General features: G+C 39.4%; 1 non-coding gene across 1 annotated transcript; it reads right to left on the bottom strand.

The window, feature by feature from the left end:
- Positions 1-442: 442 nt before the first annotated feature.
- On the bottom strand, positions 443-549 carry LOC148803692 (small nucleolar RNA R71). The gene has a single exon (XR_016081690.1). It is a non-coding gene; the product is annotated as a small nucleolar RNA R71 (small nucleolar RNA).
- Between the last annotated feature and the right edge of the window lie 19,345 nt (positions 550-19,894).

Here is a 19,894-nt window from a genome sequence, read left to right on the forward strand (position 1 = left end):
AAAAGGAAAATCAAGAGAAGAGGTTGTTATTTGCGAACCAGCCATAGAGATAGAAGGAGAGATGGTAGAAGGAAATCGCACCCTCTTGGACTATGCTTGTCCAAACATTGATGGGGCGACATCCAGCATTTGCAAGCCTACCATCCACGCCAATAATTTTGAAATAAAACCTGCAATAATTCAAATGATCCAAACTAGTATTCAGTTTAGTGGGTTACTAAGTGATGACCCTAATGCACACATCGTTAACTTCCTTGAAATATGTGATACATTTAAACACAATGGAGTTAGTGATGATGCAATTAGGTTAAGATTATTTCCTTTTTCATTGCGTGATAGAGCTAAAGATTGGCTCAACTCACTCCCTACAGGAAGCATCCCCACTTGGAATGATTTAACCCAGAAATTTTTGGCTAAATATTTCCCACCCTCCAAAACAGCAAAATTAATTAATGATATTACCACTTTTGCTCAATTTGAGAGGGAGTCATTGTATGAAGCATGGGAATGATTCAAGGAAATGCTTAGGAAGTGTCCTCACCATGGGATACCAACTTGGCGACAGATTCAGACTTTTTACAATGGCATTAACCCCTCTAATCGATCTATTATTGATGCAGCCACAGGTGGTACGATCATGAGGAAAACACCGGAAGAAGCTTATGACCTAATAGAGGAGATGGTGTCAAACAGCTACCAGTGGAGCAATGATCGAACCAATCAAAGGGGAGTACACCATATCGATTCCCTTGCAGCCATATCTACACAACTTGCTAGTCTGAATAAGAAGTTTGATGCTTTTAATATTGCAGCCATTAATACACCATCTAGCATCCCATGTGATTTATGTGGTCAAATAGGACATACTAATTCTGATTGTCAATTAAATAGTCCTTGTATTTCCCATGATAATGCTAATTTTAGCTCTCATGCTGGCAGGTCAAACTTCAACACATACTCCAATACATACAACCCAGGGTGGAGGAGTCATCCCAACTTCTCTTGGAGCAACAATCATCAAAAGGCACCCATGGGATTCCAACCACAACCGCCCCCACAAGAGAAAAAGAGCAATCTGGAGGAGATGATTTCTAAGTTCATCAACACTGCTGAAGCAAAATTCCAAAGCCATGAAACAGCAATTAAGAACTTAGAAGTTCAAATGGGGCAGGTTGTGAGCATGTTATCAAAGAGGAAAGAAGGAAGGCTGCCTAGCAACACAGAAAAAAATCCTAGAGAACATGTGAATGCCATAGCCCTAAGAAGCAGGAAGACAATCGGTGAAACCCAAGAAGATGACAAGGAAGCTGAATCGGCCAATCTGCAAAAGGAGAATGAGGGAAGTACCCCTAAACTAAATTTACATGAAATCCAACTCCCTATTCCCTACCCAAGAAGAGTTTTGAAGGCCAAATTTGATAAACAATTTGAAAAATTTTTAGAAGTGTTTAAAAAGATTCACATTAACCTTCCTCTTCTTGATGTGTTATCGCAGATGCCCAAGTATGCAAAATTCCTGAAGGAGGTGATGTCCAACAAAAGAAAATGGGAGGATTGCGAGATGGTAAAATTAAATGAAGAATGTTCAGCCATTCTTCAAAATAAGCTACCACCAAAACTGAAGGATCCAGGGGGTTTCTCTATACCTTGCACCATAGGAAATGCTGAATTCGATAAAGCCTTTTGTGATCTTGGTGCTAGTATAAATTTAATGCCCTATTCTATTTTTAAGAGACTTGGATTACATGAACTAACATCTACCACCATTACCCTACAACTGGCTGATCGAAGCATCAAATACCCTCGGGGAATAACGGAAGATGTCTTAGTTAAAGTAGGGAATTTCATCATCCCTGCTGATTTCATTGTGTTGGATATGGAGGAGGATAGATCGATGCCATTAATTCTAGGGAGACCCTTTCTTGCAACCGGTAATGCTTTAATTGATGTACAAAAGGGTCAACTTACTCTTAGGATTAATGGAGAAGAAATGATATTTAATGTTTTTCAAACCCTGAAGTATCCTAACACTAAAGAACATGAAGTTTATGTAATTGACTCCATTGATGTGGTGGCAGTAGAAATTAATAAATCAAAGATAGATGACCCACTTGCAAACTGTCTCATTAATTCTAGTAATAACATGTAGGTAGTGGAGGACGAAGTAGAGGAGGTAATAAACTATTTAGAGGCCGACCAAGAAGAATGCAAGCCAAGAAAAGAGAAGTTTCTACCATTAGATGGGCTGATCCCCTCTAAACAACTATTACCCTCCATCAAAGCACCTCCAGCTTTGGAACTCAAACCCTTACCTTTTCATTTAAAATATATGTTTTTGGGTGACAATTCCACCTTACTTGTAATCATCTCTTTTGATTTGATAGGCCTCCAAGAGGAAAAGCTTGTGAGGGTACTCAACCAACACATATCGGCCATAGGATGGAGCATTGCAGACATAAAAGGAATCAGCCCATTGGTATGCACACACAAAATTCTGATGGAGGAAGGCTATAGTCCCAAGGCACAACCACAAAGGAGGCTGAATCCAAAAATGCAACAGGTGGTAAAGGCAGAAATTCTGAAATGGCTCGAAGCAGGTATTATTTATCCAATTTCAGACTCATCATGGGTAAGTCCCGTTCAAGTCGTACCAAAGAAAGGTGGGATGACTGTAATCATAAATGAAAATAATGAATCAACTCCCACAAGAACAATAACTGGCTGGAGGGTGTGCATAGACTATCGAAAATTAAATGAGGCCACCAGGAAAGATCACTTTCCACTGCCATTTATTGATCAGATAATAGAGAGACTTGCAGGGCATGAATACTATTGCTTCCTGGATGGCTACTCCGGGTACCTTCAATTACCCATTGCACTAATAGATCAGGAAAAAACCACTTTTACTTGCCCTTACGGGACCTTTGCCTTTAGGAGAATGCCTTTTGGACTGTGCAATGCCCCTGCCACTTTCCAACGGTGTATGATGTCATTATTTGCTGACTTCATCGATGACTTCATGGAAGTCTTCATGGACGATTTCTCTATTTATGGATCATCGTTCGATGAATGCTTAATTAATTTGGAAAAGGTACTCCAAAGGTGTGAGGAATCTAACCTCGTTTTAAACTGGGAAAAATGCCATTTCATGGTTAGAGAAGGAATCGTTCTAGGGCATAAGGTGTCCTCCCGGGGCATCGACGTTGATAAAGCTAAAACAGAACTGATTGAAAAATTACCTCCACCACAATCAATAAAAGATGTTAGGGGCTTTCTCGGGCATGCCGGTTTTTATAGGCGGTTCATCAAAGATTTCTCCAAAACCGCCAGGCCCCTAACAAATATGCTAGTTAAGGATGTGCCTTTTGATTTCACTGATGATTGTTTGCAAGCATTCAATACCCTTAAAGAGAAATTGATTCAAGCACCGATTGTATCAGCTCCTGAATGGGAACTACCCTTTGAAATAATGTGTGATGCAAGCAATGATACCTTAGGCGCAGTTTTAGGGCAAAGAAAGGATAAGAAATTTCATACCATTTACTATGCAAATAGGACCATGAATGAAGCACAAAAAATATTCCACTACCGAAAAAGAACTACTTGCAATAGTATTTGCTATTGAAAAATTCAGATCCTATTTACTCTTATCTAAAGTCATCATATTCACTGACCATGCTGCCCTGAGGTATCTTCTTGCTAAGAAGGATGCAAAACCTAGGCTGCTACGATGGATCTTGCTGTTACAAGAATTTGATTTAGAAATTAAGGATAAGAAGGGTAGTGAGAATACGGTAGCTGACCATTTATCAAGGCTGGATGAAAAGTATGTTGAAAATATTGATAATTCAGCCTTACATGATGAATTCCCATATGAGCAACTCTATGCAATTAATGATAAAAATGAACCTTGGTTTGCTGATTTGGCTAATTTCTTGGCAGGGAATGTGATGCCTCTTCACCTGACATATCAACAGAGAAAGAAATTTTTCTCTGATGTGAAATATTACTTGTGGTATGAACCTTACTTGTATAAAATCTGCAGGGACGGCTTGATAAGAAGATGTATTCCTGAGGAGGAAGTACAAAGTGTCATACAATTCTGCCATGACAAAGAAGCCGGAGGTCACCATGGAGCACCAAGAACTGCTTCAAAAATTCTTCAAAGCGGTTTGTATTGGCCATCACTCTTTAGGGACGTATTCAAATATGTAAGTGCTTGCGATCATTGCCAAAGGACAGGTAATATCTCCCGAAGAAATGAGATGTCCTTGAGCAACATACTTGTCTGCGAAATATTTGATGTCTGGGGCATCGATTTCATAGGACCTTTTCCAAAGTCTGTTAATAATTCTTATATACTTGTGGCTGTGGACTATGTGAGCAAATGGGTGGAAGCATGTGCCTACCCTACTAATGATACTTGAGTTGTCATTAAATTCATGAAAAAATTCATATTTACTCATTTTGGAACACCTCGAGCCATCATAAGTGATAGGGGAAAGCACTTTTGCAATAGGCAATTTGAACAACTGTTAAATAAGTATGGTGTTACACACCGAATTGCAACCCCTTACCACCCTCAGACCAACGGCCAAGTAGAGGTTTCTAATAGGGAATTAAAGCAGATTTTAGAAAAAACAGTTACCACATCCAGAAGAGAATGGTCCTTAAAGTTAGATGATGCACTTTAGGCTTACCGTACTGCATTTAAAACCCCAATTGGTATGTCGCCCTACCAACTAGTTTTCGGCAAAGCATGCCATCTACCCGTTGAGTTGGAACATAAATCTTATTGGGCTACCAAATTTCTAAATTTTGAATTAAGCAATGCAGGTGAGGCAAGGAAACTTCAGCTCAACGAGTTAGATTAATGGAGGAATCACGCCTACGAGAATGCCCGCACCTACAAAGAAAAAACCAAGGCATGGCATGATTCTCGAATTGCTGGGAAGGAGTTCAAGGAAGGAGATAAGGTGTCGCTCTTTAATTCTCGCCTAAAGCTATTTCCTGGGAAATTGAAAACCAGATGGAGCGGACCTTTTGAGGTGGCTAAGGTATTCCCGTATGGAGCAATCGAACTACATAATGATGATGAGAGTACATTCAAGGTAAATGGACACCGGTTGAAACATTATATTGAAGGAGAGCAACCCATCCACCATGGGTCCGTTCTCTCCTTAAAACCACCATGAAGGAAAGGTGAAAGTCAAGCTCACGACTTAAAACGAGCGCTTGTGGGAGGCAACCCATTAAGTTTGTTCAGTTTTTTTTTCTTTTTTCTTATGAGTGTGTTTTTCTCTTTTTAGTATCTCACATCTACAGGATCTCAACGAGGCATTCAGGGAAGTCCTCTTAAATCTCTCTCCTTGTTCTTTTGATGCATTCCATACATTGAGGACAATGTATATCTTAAGTGTGGGGGAGGAGTAAGGGGTTGATAAAATTTTTTTCGAACTCTAGCATGCTTTGATCATCATTTTTTACCTTTCCTTTTGAAATTTCTGCTCCTTAGAGACTTGTTTTTGAATGATTGCAAATCACCTTGAATCATGTGCTTAGGGAGGATAGACAAGGAAGGATACAGGCAAATCTAGCTGAAATTTCTAGATAGGGAAGGCATCTCAGTAGTTTGAATGATCAACGGGCAAGATGCAATACAGAGTTGACCCTTGTGAGCATTTGGTTTCTAATGGACAAACAGGGATTGATTATTCTAGAACTTGTTTTGTTAGGCATGTTGAGACCACAATAATGAGTTCATGTATTGGAACGTGTTATCCGAAAAAAAAAATTTGAAAAAAAAAAACTCGTGTGAGATGGAGCATAAAATGCACTCACACCGAGAGAAAAAGAGCTAGTGTGAGATGGAGCATAAAATGTACTCACACTAAAAGAATAAAAGGGTGAGATGGATCATAAAATGCACTCATCCCTAAATCCCAAACCCTAATTCACCTTTTGATGCATTGCACTCATGATAAGTGGTGGAGATGTGATACATGAGCAAGCTTATGGTAATAACATTCCTTGTTTCGTTCTGAAGAATCATGAGAGGGTATTTTTTGAATCTTGCCACATGTGATTATGAAAACAAAGAGGGCTTACTCTAGCCCTAAATTATTCATGCGAAGAGATGCTTGTTTCCCTTGATTATCGATCTCACTTGGGGACATGAGGATTGGCGATTTAAGATTATTCATTGACAAGTTAAAAAGGAAAAGAAGTGGACGAATGGGAGGACCATTCATACTGAATCAAGGCATGCGGGAGAACAAATACCCTGTTGAGAGAATTCCAAAACAAATCTTTTAGTTAGTTTGTTCTTGTTTTAAGTTTGTTTTGAGTTTTGTCTTGCCCGAGGACGGGCAAGAGTATAAGTGTGGGGGATTTGATGAGAGTAGAATTTATCATATTTTTATCCCCAATTATTCTGTCTTTTATACTAAATTAACATCTAATTTGACTCATATCTCTTGTATTTTGGTCCAGGGTATGAAAGAAGGCATCAAGAGCAAAGAAAGACAAATCGGATGATTTTTCACAATTTCGACAACATTCAGTGATTTGGGCCTAACTCGCGTCTCCGAACTCCGAATGGGTTGATACAAGATCCACTAGAAAAATAAGAGAAAAGGCCACAACTTTCATGTTTTGGGCTTTCGCAGATTCGGCCTGCATCGAAGTCAATTCTGGGCCCGAAGTCGGGGAAATTTCGTAGGAAAGCCCAATCCGCAGCTGAAGCCCAATTCGCAGAAAAGCCTGGCTAAAGCCCAATTCGCAGAAGAGGTCTATTATGAATCCAAGAACAAGAAACTAAGAAGAATCCTTCTAGATCTAAATTCTTGATGTAATCTTAGAGTGAAAAAGGGATTGAGTTCAAGAGATAAAAAGATAGGATTAGAATTAGGATAGGACTTTCTATTTCTTGTAAAGATCAACTTCAAGAAAAAGTAGGAGACCACCCCCTCCCCTTTAATTTATATAAAGGAGGGGGTGGACCAGCTTTAGGACTGACTTGATCACTGAATCATTCAATCATTCAACTTCTGATTTGAATCACGGAGCAAGGAGCAATCAGTCAAGAAGGGTTCAAGAAAGGTTCAAGAATTCAAGAAACTTCAAGAAGAGGAGATCTCAGCACCATGGGCGAATTCAAGAGTTCTTTCTTCCCCTTTGTTTGTTTTAATTCTTCCATTATGAACTGATTTGTTTTCTTGCTAGGGCTGTGGAAAGCCTAACCATGTTAATGAATATATTTTTATCTTCTTGATTTATCCAAGATTGTGATTTCAATATAGTCTATGAATTATTGTGCTTAATGCAATTAAGAGCTTGGCCACCACTTAATTGATTTGGGTTATGTGAATGAATTGAGAGACGAATTCACATAATTGACAGAATAATTCATAGTGTGAATTGAATGGTATATAGAGATATATATACATGATTCATCTGAATTTAATGGTTTTCTTGGACTTAATGCACTTCCATCTTGAGAGCTCTACTCGAGAGATCGAAGGGTTACCTGATGGGCGTAGGTTTAGTATATCTCGAGAGAGAATATTAAATAAATTTGTGAAAATCTCAGCTTATGGGAATAACAATTAGTCTTGGATAATTTGACCCATCAATATTCATTACATTGGTTAGGTGGACCAAAAGTCCTAGCAATTTCATCATTTCATATTCGGTTAGTGATCACCTTTGTTTCCAATTTCTCTTTGTTCCAGTTTTTATTTTCAGTAGTTCTTGTTTCCTTAAATCTAAATTTCGACTGTCCAAATAATTAGGGAAGACGGTAATTCTAATACTTATTTTGTTAAATCCCCGTGGGAACGATATTGTTATACTACTTGATAACTAGTGCACTTGCTAGAGTTATATATTTATAGCTATCAAAAGATACTATTAAAAATTAACACAAAAGAAATGCAGCCCGAAGTAAACGCTAATTCAGGAAACCCTGAAAAAGATTATTTGACAATTTCCCCGACCCAAAATTATTTGACAAGCGTTGATTTTAATTGGAATCCCAAACCCAAAAATAAATAAAATAAAATAAAATAAAATAAAAAAATAGAGAAAGAGGGAGGGTGGAAAAAGATTTGAAAGTAAGTCTTACGTAGCAGAGAGGTAGTGAACGAAGATCCTGGCGCTCTTGGACAAATCAAGGAGAGCATCTTTGTGGACATTGATTTCGTCTTGATCGGACGAACGAGCGAGTTTATCCTTCACAACTCTGCGCACGATAGCCTTCGACAGCTCTTCCTCCTCTGATGCAGCTTTCGCCAACTTTTCCTCGACACCAAAATGATTTCCCAAATAACAGTCATAATACATCCACAGTAACGAAATCTGCTCCTAATCATCTGAAATAAAGATACAATTGAAAGTTGACAGAAAAGAAATGCCGCTAATTCAGGAAACCCTAAAAAAGATTCAAGGCAAGACAATTTCCCCGACGTAATATTATTTGACGAGCGTTGATTTTAATTGGAATCCCAGCTCCAAAAATACACAGAGAAAGAGGGAGGTCGGAAAAAGATTTGGAAGCAAGTCTTACGTCGCAATGAATGAAGATCCTGGCGCTCTCGGAGAAAGCGAGGAGAGCATCTTTGTGGCATTGATTTCGTCTTGATTGGACGGACCAGCGAGTTTATCCTTCACAACTCTGCGCATGATAGCCTTCGGCAGTTCTTCAACCTCTGATGCAGCTTTCGCCATCTTTTCCTCTCTTCTGCTCTAAGACACCAAAATGTCCTTTCCTTCAAGCCTTCAAGACCAAAACCGTTGCTCATTGCAACAAATATTTGCTGCTGCCTTGACTGTACTTCCTCAGTTTTCTTGTTCCCTTCGTATTTTGTCACAATTCAGACCAGACCCAATCTTCCTTCGATTTCACCTCGGCTCTTCATCGTTTCAGTCTGAAGCCTTAAAAAGTGGTAAATGAGATCTAGATCGAATCCAATACGATATGGAATAGATCTCTCTTAACGGTCAAATTGTTTTCTTTTCCTTTTTGCTTCGTTCTGTTACATTTTTCCTCATGCCAGTTCCTAGTTTCGGTTACAATTTTGTTTTTAATGACTTAACAAATTAAATGGCTGGGTCGATTGGATTGGGTCAAGGTGGCTTTGGGTTCAACCGGCCCACTTATATTTTTTTTAAATGGGTCACATTAATGGGTTGAACGAGTTGGGATAAAGCTCAACCCAAACCCACCCAATTGTCCCCCTACTTAATTGGTTCGTATGTTTCATGTAAAGGAAAGAAAAAGGCTAAGAACATCCTTGTATAATACAAAATATTAATAAGATAAAAATTAAAAAATTGATAGCATTCAATCAAGGTTTTTAAAATTCGATGGGATAGGGAATCGTTCTAGGGGATTGGTTCCCAGGTCGAACAGTTCAACCATCCGGTTTGAATGGATGACCAGTTCTGATTTAAAAAAAATGACCAAAAAATCATCGTTCATGTCAATGGTTTGACTGCCCAGGTGAGTAGGTCACTGAATAAATCAATGGTTTTTGGCTAAAAAACGATTTTAGGGTGAAACGGAACCAATTACCCGATGACCAAACTAGTTAGGGGTCTGGTTACCGGATCGAACGGTCCATTCGACCCGAATGGTTGGCACGTTTTGACAAAACAATAAAAAAATTAAAAAATTTGAAAAATAGTCTAAACCGTTCAAACGGTTCGAATAGTTAACTGGTCGGTTCAACGGTTTGCTGACCAAAATCAATGGTTTTGGGGAAAAACTGAACTGGTCAGGTGACCAGTTCCTAGTTTTTCCAGTCCGGTTTGATTTTGAAAACCATGTAATAAAGCTATGGTGTTTTTTCCGTATGATATTAGGTTGTAACTTTTAAAGGTTAAAAACTAATGATTTTATTAATGGTTTTCTAATTGGGTTAACCGGTTAGAATGGAATTGTACATTAAAAAAGATAATTCCATTAAGACAATGGTTTTTTAATAAGAAACTTACAATTATAGGCACTCAAGTCTTAAAACTCATATAAAGACTTAAAAGAGATTATCATGTGCTCGTTTTTTAAATATTGCTTCAACAAAACATCTCAAACAAAAGAATACGATCATACAGTGATAGTTTTGAGTTCTACTTCATAGTTGTCCTTTGTTTCACATCGAAAACTCCCAGTTGACATGGACGGTATGATCGTTCAGCCCGGGAACCGTCCAGGCAACCAGTTCCATTTTACCCCAAACCCAGTCCTTGGCCAAAAATCGTTGAATCAGTCAACGACCAATTGACGCATATGGTCGAACCATCAACCCATCGACCCGTTCAACGGTTTTTGGCCATTTTTATTTTTAATTTTTGTTGTCAAAATGGGCCATCCATTTGAACCAAACAATCGAACCGTCGACCTGGAAACCAGTGGCCAGAACAATTCTGTTTCCGGGTCATTTTTTTTATATGTCAATAATTAGACAAAATAACTTTGTAGTCATAGTCATGGGAAGGGTGGACATTGCAAGGGATTCCAAAACCTTTCGACAAATCCAAAGTGACCTTAAACACAGAAAAAAATTGGCGGTAAATCCACTAAACTGGAAAAACCAAGGGAAAAAAATCAGAAAATCGAGTCCAAAGTTCTGCTTTGAATCAGAGCTAAACATACATGCAATCAAAGAAAGAGATAAAGCAGATTGTCTTGTACGAAAACTAAAAAAGACATTACAAAAGAAAACCTAAAGAAAAAACTAAAGGAAAGAAATAAAATGGTGGTAAACCCTAAACCGTTTTGGAGGATCTTAAAGAAGAAGACCAAACACAAAAAAAAAGCAATAAAATGAAAAAAAAAAGGAACATAGCACACACTCAAACCGTTGGGCATTTTGGCTTAGGAACCGTCCAGGCAACCGGTTCCATTTTACCCCAATCCTAGTGCCTGGCCAAAAACTGTTGAATCAGTCAACGACCCATTGACTCGAGAGGTTGAACCGTCGACCTGTTGACACATTCAATGATTTTTGGCCGTTTTTTAATTTTTTTAATTGGGAATTGTCCAGGCAACTGATTCTGTTTTATCCCAATCCGAGTCCCTAGCCAAAAACCATTGAATCGGTCAATGACCCATTGACCCAGGTAGTCGAACCATTGACCCGTTGACCCGTTCTATGGTTTTTGGTTGTTTTTTTATTTTTTAATTTTGCTGTCAGAATGGGCCATCCGTTCGAACTGGACAGTCGAACTGTCAACTCGAAAGCCAATGGCCAGAACGGTTCCATTTTCAGGTCGTATGATTTACACGCTCAAATGACATAACACGTATGATATTGCTTAATGGACCTCACACACTCATGTTTTTGCCTGTAATTTTTATTGTCAGAATGGGCCATCCATTTTTTTTATTTTTTTAATTAGGAACCATCCAGGCAACCGGTTATGTTTTAACCTGAAGGGATGAGAGATCCATCCTATGGACGCCCAAAGAATGCGGAATAAGGGGCGAATTTCAAAAATTTTTCTCTCCCTTCAACTGGGAATCGTATTCCCTATTTAGAAAATCATATTTTCAAGGATCAATCTTGAACCATAAACTAAACCAGATCTGAACCAAAAAATGGGAGAGGAATATACCTGATACAGAGATGTAATATCTCCCAATGGAGGTGTTCACGCCCAAGGAAGAATCCAAAGACTGCTCCCACTGAAGATGGCGCAGTGCAGGGTGGAGCAGAATCAGCAACGTTCTTCCAAAAGAACTTGACCCTTCTTAAGGATCAACTGGACGACTTGAGTACAGCTCCAACCAATCTTTTTCCTAAAAGATTGAAATCAAGATCCAATCTTGATTGCTCCCAAGAACTGGAGATCGAACTGAAGGAATGGCAAAAGCAGGAAGGTGACGGCAGGAGAGAATTCGCAATATGCAGGAAATCTCTCAATCTCTCTTTCTTCAAAGAGAAGAATGCTATGGATGTTGTTGTGTTGTAGGCTGCCGCCCCCTTCCCCTTTTATAATCTCAAAAGGGATCAGCTCCTAATCAGATTAGGAGCTGCTAATCCAAATCATATTTGGGTTAGAAGTCCCTTAGTGATAAGGGATAACCCTTATCTTATCTGCAGATAAGATCAGCTGTCTCCTAATCTAATTAGGAGGTTTCCAGATCTAAATCCCATTTAGATCTTGGACTCTCTGAGTGGATAGGGTCCAAGCCCAATCCTTTCAGCTGACCCTTTTTAGAATTCGCCCCCTTTAAATGACTGATCAAATCAGCCCAGTTCGAAATGGGCTTAAGGCCCATTAAGGTTATGTACTCAAAAACCTTCCAAATTGCTGCCCAGTTGGGCTTCCTTGTATGGCGTGGGACCCAAGCATTGATCTACACATCAGCCACATGGGTTCAGCCCAGCCTTTGTTACAAGGCCTAGCCGAATGCACTGCTGAAGACAGTGTACCCCCTGAAACCCATCAAATGAGCTCTATGGGCCCAACACTTACACTAAGTGGTCCCTGGGCCAAGCCACCTTGTAACACCCAGGGACTGTGGGCAGATGCAAGATTAGCCCATCAGGTATTATCCTCAATGGTCTTACACTTAACCTCTCAGCCCATAATGATCATACACTGCCCGACAAGAGAGGACCTCTCCCTCGGCTGCAAGGAACAGTGTTGCACTCTCCACTTATATGGATCCCGGGAATTAAAACCTTCTTGCAAACAATTTAGAAACCATACATATATACTTTTATATCTTATATAAAATATATTTTGCAAAACAAATCTCAACGGTTGAAATCGGCTGCCGGCAGTCTTGGTTTCCATCAGTGAGAGTGCCTCCCCGATCATTACCTTTGTCCGACAAAGGGGCTGATCTTGTCACTATGATCACCCACTCAGATGAATTCTCAGACTGTCCCAACATACCCAGGTTTTGACCCCCACTAAGGATCTCACTGATTGGTACATCAAAGACAGTCCAATCCGACACCTAGTGTAGTATCATAATCGAGTCTAGGGGTCGGGTGTAACTTTCCAGTTTTGCCCATCAATCTCCAAGGTCCAGGGCAATACTGGAAATCTGGTCCAGTTCAAAGATTCAATTAATCCTACACTGTATGTGCCTAGGGTCTCACCCTGGCAGCTGAGACAAGCCACCCCAACCGACTTGGTGGCACTACAGTGTCAGCCTTGTCAGGATAGGTCTCCCCAGACCGACCCACTGGCTGTGAACATTCTAAACTAACACAAGTCTCATTAAGTGTCCAGTTTAAGGGTATTACACAGAAACATACCAAGGGAACATGAATCAAATGTGTATCTTTATTCATTTACAATAAACTCATAAAGTACATCATTCTGATTGAAGCTAAGGGCATACAAAACTGTCTAACATAACCCCAATCCCGGTCCCTAGCCAAAAACTATTGAATTGATCAATGACCCATTGACCCGAGCGGTTGAACCGTTAACCTATTGACCCGTTCAATGGTTTTTAGCCATTTTTTTATTTTTTAAAGTTTTATTGTGAGAACGAGCCGTTCATTCGAACCGGATGGTTGAACGTTGATCCAAAAACCGGTGGCCAGAATGGTTCCGTTTTTGGGTCGTATGAGTCATACGCTTGAATGACATAATACGTATGGTACTGCTTAATGGACCTCACACACTCAATTTTTTGCTTATAATTTTTGTTGTCGGAATTGGCTATTCGTTCGAATCGGACGGTCGAACCGTAGACTCGAAAACCAATGGTCAGAACGGTTCCATAATTTTTTGTTGTCAGAACGGACCGTCCATTCGAACCGGATAGTCAAACCGGTGGCCAAAACAATTTCATTTTTGAGTTGTATGAGTCACACGCTTGAATGACATATCACGTATGATACTACTTAATGGACCTCACACACTCAATTTTTTGCCAGCAATTTTTGTTGTCAGAGTGAGCCGTCTGTTTGAATCGAACAATTGAACCATTGACCCAAAAACCGATGGTCAAAAGTTCCATAATTTTTTGCTTGATTTTTTTTGTTGTCAGAACAGGTCATCCATTCGAACTAGACAGTCGAACCATCGGTTATCAAAACGACCATAATTTTTGTTGTTGGAACTAGTCATCCATTCGAATCGGACGGTCGAACCGTCGACCTGAAAACCGATGGTCAAAATGGTTCCATAATTTTTTGCTTGTAATTTTTTGTTGTCAAAACGGACCGTCCATTCCAACCGGACAGTCGAATCGTCGACCTGAAAACCGATGGCCATAACAGCTTCGTTTTTAGGTCGTACAAGTCACACGCTTGAATGACATATCAAGCATGATACTACTTAATGGACCTCACACACTCAATTTTTTGCCTGTAATTTTTGTTGTTAGAGCGGACTGTCCGTTTGAACTGGACGGTTGAACCGTCAACCAAGTACCAATGGTTAGAACAGTTCCATAATTCTTTGCTTGTAAATTTTTTGTTATCAGAATGGGCCATTGTATGAACCAAACGGTCGAATTGTCGGTTGTCAAAACAGGCCATCCATTAGAACCGAACGGTTAAATTGTCGACTCAAAAACCGGATGATCGAACCTTATATATATATATAAGATAACTATATAATATAAATATTAGAAATATATATAATATATTTTATTCTAGGTTATAATAATATTATATATACTTGTCAGTTTGGTTAATTGGATTTCTTGATTCAGTTTCATTGGTTCAACTCTGATTTCAGTTTTCAGTTTTTGATGAGCACCCCTAATCCCATCCGAACCATCATCTTGATGGGACCCTATCACCTCTATTGCCAAATTCCAATTATGTTCAATTCATTGTCTAAACTACCAAAAAAAATCAATATTTTAAAAGTCAAATAGGAGGTTGACCCAGTCTTTTGTCTAAGTGACGGTTCACTGGTCCAACTATCTGGGCTGAATAGTAAGGGTGCAAATGGATTGGACCGGATTCGAATTAGGGTATATTCAAATTCGATCTGACATTGTTAATTGCAGATCAAATCCGAATGGATCTAATAAATATGAATCTAAATTCAAACCCGCTGAAGAAATTAGATATTCAAATTTGACCTGATCCGATTTGATTCTTTTTAAAAATTAATAAATTATTAAAAGAAAATAAAATAAAGAAAAACAAAATCTACAAGTATCTTTTCAACTATTTTCGTCATATATATATATATGCATGTTTTTTTATAAAAAATAAATAATATAACAAACTTACAAAAATACAATATAAATAATATGAGTAAATTGCATATACCCTGTACTCTAGGGATAGTTAGAGGTGTAAATTGGGTCATGTCGTTCGTGGCCCGGCCCAGCACAATGGTACGTAGGTCGTGTCAGGCCCAACACGATGGTTCAGGGAGTGCTGGGCTTGGGGTTTTAGGTCAGCGGGTTGGGCCGCCAAAGCCCGCATTATCATGTCATGCCACCCGTGGCCCACGAGCTAGCACAGCTCGGCCCGACATGGCCCATCTATGTATTTTATATATAAATATAATATTTATATACTTTATATATACTATATATAATATAGTATATATTATATAAAATTATAATTATATAATAATATATAGTATATAATATATTAATAAAATAAATATTTTTTTCAACTTTGGCTCAGTACACAACCCGACTTGGCCCAAGGCTCAGCAAACAGACCAGCTCGGCCCACGGCGTAGGCCCACATGGGCTTGGGCTGTGGGTCGTGTCAGGCCGACCCCCCAAGTTATCCCATGGGAGGATGGCACAACCCATTTTACACTTCTAGGAGTAGTGATAAATAAGTACCCCGAACTTTCAATTGCAGTACTTGAGTACCTTGAATTCTTAGAAATAGACACATAAGTCCATCCCTTAACATTCCATTAGCTAAACATTACATAATGCCAAAACTACAACCATTTTTTGCTCATCGTTTACTACCAAACGATGTGTTGTTGTACCCCATTCATCATTCATGACACAGTTCTCTGCTGCGCTTCCGCAATCTAGCAGCGAAACAACGGTATAAACATCCAGTCTTGGGTGTTTCTGACCAGTCTCTGACAGCTTGACCCTACAACAACAGTGCTTCAAAAGTTCAGCTTTGGGCCTTGCCAACTTTAAAATTAACTCTTCTTTGATGGAGATGAAAACAGAGACATTGGAGACCGTTCTCTGTCTTTAAATCGACTTCCACAGACGTCTTTGTACCTTTTGGATGGAAGTGAGCTTTTGCTCGTGATCCATGGCCCCGGTATCATTGCTGGCCTTTTCCTTCCTATGCTTGGTGCTCTTCCTGATGCCATGCTCATCCTTGGTAAACCTCCTAATCAATTCATTTCGCTATTAATTTCTCTCTATGTATCTTGTTCTTTTTCTAACGAGAGTGACTTTTTGGATAATTTGCTGAAAATCTTGTATAAGATTAACTTAACTTCGCATTTTATTTAGTAAAAGGGTCTAAGATTACCCTTACACCGGTTTTTGATTTACAATGTGATTTCCTTGTCCTTCTAAAACAAAGAGATGGTTTCAAAATCCGAGGTCTGGTGGAATTTGATGAAGGTGGATGCAAGGAACCTTCTATGTTCGCTGTTGATGGACACGTAACCACCAAGGTGGTCATTGTTCGGTATCCTGATGCGAAGGATGGAGATTCTACTGGAGCCATCGTAGCTAACACTGAGGCAGCAGCCAAAGGTCATGGCTGATACGGAGGCAGAGCTTCACCCGGTGCCGAAGAAGGAGCATGAATTTCACGAGAATATAGAAGAGAAAAACGGTCTGAACACGAGAAGGGTAGTTTTGGCATTATGTAATGTTTAATTGACCGCAATATTAACAGATGGACTTAGGTCTCTATTTCTAAAGAGTTAAAAGGTGCCCAAGTGTTGCAATTGAAAGTTCAGGTACCTAGTGACACTCAAAGTACAGGATACCTATATGTAATTTATAAATAAATAAATAACATAAAAATATGTATTATATATTGTATAAATAAACAAATGACATATAGATAAGATCGGATAGGTGGTGATTCAAATTCAACTCGATTTCTGATTGGATCCTATTACCTGATCCAATCCGAAGATTTGAAATAGGGCCATCTAAATTTGAAAATATATGATCGGACATCAGATCAGATTGGATCATGATCCAGTCCATTTACACCCCTGCTGAATAGGTTAATCCACTAAGACAATAATAGTCATTAGACTAGATTAATATTAAAACATTATAGCCTTTGGCCGGATTAGAATATTGGGTTAGGTTTCATGCATTTATGATATCTATATGGAACGAAAAGATGTTGGGTTTTTCCCTCTTTTATGTGTTGAGAATGCTTGAGATTATGTTGCCATCTCATAGAAGAAATGTGCAAGGTCTAGCTTGCATGTTTGATGATCTCACAAGTTGAAAAGGTCATGTTCACGTAGTGGTTGATATCGCAAAGTATGAAGAACGCAAACTTGGGGTTCACAACTTGTAGAGATCGAGGTTGGTGAACCTCACAAGTAGGTTGATTTCGTAGAGCTCCTATTTCACTCTTCTTTTACCTTGCACGTTGAGATCGAGAACCCCGTGACCTTCATATTTCAAAAGGATTTTTCATGTTAAAATTATACGTATTTGACCCCCAAAGTGAATTCTTAGACTGCCCCAACATACCCAGGTTTTGACCCCCAAAGGATCTCACTGATTGACATATCAAAGATAGCTTGATCCGACACCCAGTGTAGTACCATAATCAAGTCTAGGGGTTAAGTGTAACTTTCCAGTTTTGCCCATCAGTCTCCAAGGTCAAGGGCATAACTGAAAAATGGTCTGGGTTCAATGTTTCAATCGAACACACACTACATGTGCTTCGGGTTTAACCCTAGCAATTGAGACAAGCTGCTCCAACTTCTTTGGCAGCACATTAGTGTCAGCCTTGACAGGATAAACTCTCCAAGTCTATCTAGTGGCTGAGAACATTCTAAACTAACATGAGTCTCATAAGTGTCCAGTTTAAGGGGTATAACAAAGTCAACATGAAACAATAATGTACTTTTATCCATTTACAATAAATGTATTTGTACATCAATTTGATTGGAGCTAGGAGTATACATTTTCTAACATCCAATCAGCCCAAAATCACAAAACACCATGCCTCAGCACTATTGAATGTATCAATGTCTTATTCGAATCCAAGAGAATCCAATGCAGATCCCAAAATTATTATAACAAAGTACAAGAAAGATCCAGGCTAGATTCAGCATGGTCAACCCAGATTCATTACTGTTACTCTATTCAGGTTGGCATGGTTAAGCCCATGTCCATATTCTCTAACATACACAAGAAACTAGTAAAGTGATTTTGTTTTATTTTACCTTTAAGAAAAGGTCCTAGGAAAGAGCATTTCATTTTCCAGTCAGTAAGAGATAGAGAAAAGGAAGAAAATCAAGTACCCAATAGTAAAACAAAAAAGTTACTAACCAAGGGAAGGAATAAATCTCAAAGTAGCAACAGCATGGGAGAGCACGTGAAGTATCAGTTACACATGAATATGAACTCCTCTGAATAGTGAATAGTGCTTCCTCATATTATAGTAATGAAAAGCAAGAGTGGTGGTGATGCCACATCCACCTTCATTGCTTATCTACTTGTTTTTATTCCAAGATCCAAGAAAACAAACTCTTTTGCTCTTCGAAGTTACTTAAGTATATTTTTTACAGCAGTCCAGTGCTCCTGCCCTGGGTTGGCCTGGAATCTGCATACCACACTCACTGCCTGAGCAATGTCAGGACGAGTGCATAACATGGCATACATGATGCTCCCTACGACTGAGGCATAGGGAACGTCCTTTATGCCCTCAATCTCCTCGGGAGTCTTGGGAGACATGCCCTTGGAGAGAGTGATTCCGTTCCTGAAATGAACATTTCCTTTCTTGGAGTTCTCCATGCTGTATCTTTTGACTTTCTTGTCAATGTAAGCAGATTGGATCAATTCTTCCTGCATGTGATGTATGGATGTGTGATGTGCTGCGTTCATGGGCCATAAGCACTTGGCCCATGCAGATACGATAGTGGCTCTTGTGCACACCATGGATGAATGCACATCATTGCCATGGTGTCCGTTAGGGTCATTGGATGACCTTCCCTTTGTGGTCACCCCACACCCTTGAAAAGGACATGTGCGGAAACCCTAGCCGAATTGGGCCACCAGAAATATGGTTTTATGAAAGTCAGTGGGAGCCACTCAGGTTTGACCTAAAACTAGGGTGTAACTTGTTCCCTCCTAAAATATGAGTGCGTGTGATAGGGAGATCCATATGATGGACTCTCTAAAGGCCTTCCATCATTAGCATGAAGACGGGTCCTTCAAGTGATGAGGGGAAGCACCAGAAAATGGGCCAACCGATTTGCTGCTGGATCTGTTGGATTGTTTCATATGATGATAAGGACGTCATAGACCGATGTGGGAGGGGCTTCACCAGAAAATGGGAACTCTCTCACGGTACCTTGGCGTGGTCGAATATGATGGGTAAGCACTCACTGGACAGAAAGGTTTACCCGTAAACGACTATGAACCTTGTCTGACAGAGGCCAAAGGGAAAGCTCATGTGATGAGTGGATATGATTTTTCATAGAAAGGTGGTGGGGTTATGCAGCTGAAATAGTTGGCTCCATGCACCCTATGTGGTTTCCCACATTTCCAAGAGACATAATTGTCGCTGTCTCCATCACTGAGATAGGAGAGAAATCTCGGTGATGAACAAATGGAAATGGAACATAGATTAAAAGCCATATCTATGTAGATGACATGAATCAAATTAGGTTGTGGACTGGCGTCTTGCTATTTTACCAGAAAATGGCTAATGGACAATTCACCAAGCTTCTTGATGACAACAAACTTAAAGGCCCTAATTAC

Source organism: Nelumbo nucifera, chromosome 1 (genome assembly GCF_055504915.1).
Source record: "Nelumbo nucifera cultivar China Antique chromosome 1, China Antique-T2T, whole genome shotgun sequence".
In the NCBI taxonomy this organism is placed as follows: domain Eukaryota; kingdom Viridiplantae; phylum Streptophyta; class Magnoliopsida; order Proteales; family Nelumbonaceae; genus Nelumbo; species Nelumbo nucifera.